The sequence below is a fragment of the Panulirus ornatus genome, chromosome 38, assembly GCF_036320965.1.
Source record: "Panulirus ornatus isolate Po-2019 chromosome 38, ASM3632096v1, whole genome shotgun sequence".
NCBI lineage: Eukaryota > Metazoa > Arthropoda > Malacostraca > Decapoda > Palinuridae > Panulirus > Panulirus ornatus.
This window is the reverse complement of record NC_092261.1, coordinates 22,670,074-22,675,573: the sequence shown is the minus strand read 5'-3', so window position 1 is coordinate 22,675,573 and position 5,500 is coordinate 22,670,074. Positions and strand designations below refer to the sequence as shown.

The 5,500-nt window shown below is 43.8% G+C and overlaps 1 non-coding gene across 1 annotated transcript; it reads right to left on the bottom strand.

Moving 5' to 3' along the window:
- Positions 1 to 613: 613 nt before the first annotated feature.
- TRNAP-UGG (transfer RNA proline (anticodon UGG)) lies at positions 614 to 685 on the bottom strand. The gene has a single exon. It is a non-coding gene; the product is annotated as a tRNA-Pro (tRNA).
- Positions 686 to 5,500: the final 4,815 nt, after the last annotated feature.

Sequence of the window (5,500 nt, the reverse complement as noted above, 5' to 3'; positions counted from 1 at the left end):
GATGGTGGTAGTGCCGTTACTGCTGCTGCATCTTTTTTTCTGATAATGGAGGTAGTGCTCTTACTGTTGTTGATGATGGGGATAGTGCTGATACTGCTGGTGCATCTCTTGGTGATTATCTCGGTATTACTGTTACTGCTGCTGCATGTGTTGCTGGTGATGGTGGTCGGGTTGTTACCGCTGCTGCATCTGTCGTTGATGATGGTGGTAGTGCTGTTACTGCTACTGTATCTGTTGTTGAAGATCGTGGTAATGCACACACAGACACAAACACACACGTTTGCAAGAACTCAAATAAGAATAACCACGCATAAAAAACACACATAAGAACATCCATGAAAGTCCATAAACATGAAGAAATTGGAAACACACACACACAAAAAGACAAACACAGATCACATCCATGTCTGACAGACTGCCAGATGTCTTCAGCTTTTCATATGGAAGTACCAACCAATGATCCAATGATAAAGAAATATGGTCTTGACTTTCTGATAATTTGGTCGTACAAGTCTGAGACGTGTGTCATGGCGGTAATGACGAGCTGACAGGCTCATCATGACGGTTGAGAAGTTGAATGATTAAGTAATAAGATTACAAATATATAATGGACGGGCCTGTCCGGGATTTAAACCCGGGACCTCCTGCACCCAAAGCAGGAATCATACCCCTAGACCAACAGGCCAATGTTTTTGAAAACTTGTCTCATCCATAAATGATTAGCTGGTGTTTCTGTTGCACATGATACAGTAATTTCTCCACTAAAACAACTATTCTTACTGGTATATAGCTTCGTTTTACTTTAGATAAGATTTATTTTCATGAAAGCCATAAAAGTCAGTAATATATTTTAAGGAATCTCGGGCCTGTCTGGAAGTTGAACCCAAATCCTCCCGCACCCTAAGCGAGAGTCCTACCACCAGACCAACAGGCCAGAAGTAGAAGCCCCCGTGTGCTGACACTCCGTGGAGCGTCAGCAGCCCTAATGTGTCCCGCAGCTGACTCCGGCTGGCGTCAGCAACCTACCGATATAGGGCTGGCTATCATATTTCATCATTACAAATATCAGACCACATAACAGAGGCATTCACGGGTGCAACAGAACAATTCAGCTGATGGTTGTTGTTGTTGGCGGTACTGGTGATGTAGCTCGTTGTTGTTGGAGGTTGTGGAGATGGTTGTTGTTGGTGGTGGTTATGTTGGTGGTGTTAGTAGTGCCCATTGTATTGCTGCTGCTGCCGATGACGGTAGTGAACCTGCTATTGATGATGGTGGTAGCGCTGTTACTGTTGCTGTATCTCTTGTTGATGAAAGTGATAGTGCTGTTGCTGCTGTTGCATCTGTTGTTTATGATGGTGGTAGTTCTTTTACTGCTGCTGCATGTGCTGTTATTGATTGTGATAGTGCTCGTACTTCTGATTCATCTGTTGTTGATGATAGTGGTAATATTCTCATTGCTTCTGCTGATGGTGTTGACGGTGGTGATAGTGATGTTACTGCTGCTGCATTTGTTGTTGATGGTAGTGGTAGTGCTGTTACTACTGCTGCATCTGTTGTTGATGATGGTGGTAGTGCTATCACTGCTGATGCATCTGTTGTCTATGATGGTGGTAGTGCTGATACTGCTGCTGCCTGTTATCGATGATGGTGGTAGTGCTGTTACCGCAGCTGCATCTTTTGTTGATGATGGTGGTAGTGCTGATACTGCTGCTGCATCGGTTCTTGATGATGGTTGTGGTGCTGTTATTGCTGCTGCATCTGTTCTTGATGATGGCGGTTGTGCTGTTACTGCTGCTGCATCTAATGTTGATAATGGTGGTAGTGCTGTTACTGCTGCTGCATCTATTGTTGATGATGGTGGTAGTGCTGTTGCTACTGTTCCCTCTGTTATTAATGAGGATGATAATGCTGTTACGGCTGCTGCATCTGTTATTACTGATGGTTTTACTGATGTTACTGCTGCTGCATTTGTTGTTAATGGTGGGAGTAGTGCTTTTATTGCTGCTGCTTCTGTTGTTGGTGATGCTGGTAGTGCTGTTACTGCTGCCGCATCTGTTGTTGATGATGGTGGTAGTGCTGTTACTTCTGCTTCATGTTGTTGATGATGGTGGTAGTGCTGTTACTATTGTTCCATCTGTTGTTGATGAGGATGATAGTGCTGTTCCAGCTGCTGCATCTGTTGTCGATGATGGTGGTGCTGCTGTTACTGCTGCTGCATTTGTTTTTTAATTATGGGAGTAGTGCTTTTACTGCTGGTGCTTTTACTGCTGCTGCTTCTGTTGTTGGTGATGGTGGTAGTGCTGTTACTGCTGCTGCATCAGTTGTTGATGATGGTGGTAATGCTCTTACTGCTGCTGCTTATGATGTTGAGAGAGGTGATAGTGCTGTTACGACTGCTGATCTATTGTTCATGGTGGTGATAGGGTTGTTACTGCTTGTGTATCTGTTGTTGATAATGGTGGTTGTGCTCTTACTGCTGCTGCATCTGTTGTTGATGATGGCGGTAGTGCTGTTACTGCTGCTGCGTCTGTTCCTGTTGATGGTGGTAGTGCTGTTACTATTACAGCATCTCTTGTTGATTGTAGTGGTAATGCTCTTATTGCTGCTGCATCTGTTGTTGATGATGATAGTAGTGCTGTTACTGCTGCTGCAGTTGTTGTTGATGATGGTGGTAATGCTCTTATTGCCGCTGCTTTTGGTGTTGATGGTAGTGATAATGCTGTTACTGCCGCTGCGTCCGTTATTGATAATGACGGTAATGCTGTTACTTCTGTTGTTATGGATGGTAATAGTGCTGTTATTGCTGCTGCATGTTTTTGATGATGATGGTGGTGCTGCTCTTGCTGCTTCATCTGTTGTTGATGATGATATTTCTGCTGCTACTTCTTTTGAATCTGCTGTTGATGATGGTGGTAGTGCTCTTACTGCTGCTTTATCTGTTGTTGATGACGGTGGTGGTGCTGTTACTGCTGAGGCATCTGTTGTTGATGATGGTGGTAATGATCTTATTGCTGCTGCTTATGGTGTTGATGGTGGTCATAGTTCTGTTACTGCTGCTGCGTCTGTTGTTGATGATGGGTGTAGTGCTCTTACTGCTGTTTAATCTGTTTCGATGATGGTGATAGTGCTGTTACTGCTACTTTATCTGTTGTTGATGATGGTGGTTATGCTGTTACTGCTGCCGCATCTGTTGTTGATGATGGCGGTAGTGCTGTTACCTCTAATGCATCTGTTAATGATGATGGTTGTAGTGCTATTACTGCTGCGAGATCAATTGTTGATGATGGTGGTGCTGCTGTTATTGCTGTTGCTTCTTTTGTTTATGATGGCGGTAGTGATGTTACTGTTGCTGCATCTGTCGTTGATGAAGGTGGTAGTGCTGTTTTTGCTGCTGCATCTGTTATTGAGGATGGTGGTAGTGCTGTTCTTGCTGTTGCATCTTTTGATGATGATGATAGTGCTGTTACGGATGCTGCTTTTGTTGTTGATGATGGTTGGTGCTGTTACTGTTGCTGTATCTGTTGTTAATGATGGCGGTAGTGCTGTTACCGCTAATGCATCTGTTGTTGATGATGGTTGTAGTGCTGTTACTGCTGCGAGATCAATTGTTGATGATGGTGGTGCTGCTGTTATTGCTGATGCATATGTTGTTGATGACGGTGATGGGGCTGTTACCGCTGGTGCATTTGTTGTTGTTGATGGCGGAATTGCTATTAATGCTGGTGCATCTGTTGATGATGATGGCGGTAGTGCTGTTACTGCAGCTTCATCTTTGTTGATGATGGTGGCAGAGCCGTTACTGTTGCTGCATGAGTTTTTGATGATGGTGGTGGTGCTGTTACTGCTGCTGCATCTGTTGTTGATGCTTCATTATGTTTTGATCATTTTGTTTTTGTTGACGTTACTACTATCATTTACTTTGTAACTATTCTTATTTTTGCTACCTCGCTAATGCGGGAAATGGCGAATAGTTTGAAGAATATATATATATATATATATATATATATATATATATATATATATATATATATATGGTGTGGGAGGCTAGTTGTTATAAGCAGTGAAAAGTTTTTATCGAGGATGTAAGGCATGTGTACGTGTAGGAAGAGAGGAAAGTGATTGGTTCTCAGTGAATGTAGGTTTGCGGCAGGGGTGTGTGATGTCTCCATGGTTGTTCAATTTGTTTATGGATGGGGTTGTTAGGGAGGTGAATGCAAGAGTTTTGGAAAGAGGGGCAAGTATGCAGTCTGTTGTGGATGAGAGGGCTTGGGAAGTGAGTCAGTTGTTGTTCGCTGATGATACAGCGCTGGTGGCTGATTCATGTGAGAAACTGCAGAAGCTGGTGACTGACTTTGGTAAAGTGTGTGAAAGAAGAAAGTTAAGAGTAAATGTGAATAAGAGCAAGGTTATTAGGTACAGTAGGGTTGAGGGTCAAGTCAATTGGGAGGTGGGTTTGAATGGAGAAAGGCTGGAGGAAGTGAAGTGTTTTAGATATCTGGGAGTGCATCTGGCAGCGGATGGAACCATGGAAGCGGAAGTGAATCATAGGGTGGGGAAGGGGGCGAAAATTCTGGGAGCCTTGAAGAATGTTTGGAAGTCGAGAACATTATCTCGGAAAGCAAAAATGGGTATGTTTGAAGGAATAGTGGTTCCAACAATGTTGTATGGTTGCGAGGCGTGGGCTATGGATAGAGTTGTGCGCAGGAGGGTGGATGTGCTGGAAATGAGATGTTTGAGGACAATGTGTGGTGTGAGGTGGTTTGATCGAGTAAGTAATGTAAGGTTGAGAGAGATGTGTGGAAATAAAAAGATTGTGGTTGAGAGAGCAGAAGAGTGTGTTTTGGTATGGTTTGGTCACATGGAGAGAATGAGTGAGGAAAGATTGACCAAGAGGATATATGTGTCAGAGGTGGAGGGAACGAGGAGAAGTGGGAGACCAAATTGGAGGTGGAAAGATGGAGTGAAAAAGATTTTGAGTGATCGGGGTCTGAACATGCAGGAGGGTGAAAGACGTGCAAGGAATAGAGTGAATTGGAACGATGTGGTATACCGGGGTCGACGTGCTGTCAATGGATTGAACCAGGGCATGTGAAGCGTCTGGGGTAAGCCATGCAAAGTGTGTGGGGCCTGGATGTGGAAAGGGAGCTGTGGTTTCGGTGCATTATTACATGACAGCTAGAGACTGAGTGTGAACGAATGGGGCCTTTGGTGTTTTTCCTAGCGCTACCTCGCACACATGAGGGGGGAGGGGGTTGTTAATCCATGTGTGGGGAGGTGGCGATGGGAACAAATAAAGGCAGACAGTATGAATTATGTACATGTGTATATATGTATATGTCTGTGTGTGTATATATATGTGTACATTGAGATGTATAGGTATGTATATTGTGCATGGGTGGACTTGTATGTATATACATATGTATGTGGGCGGGTTGGGCCATTCTTTCGTCGTTTCCTTGCGCTACCTCGCGCTACCATATATATATATATATATATATAT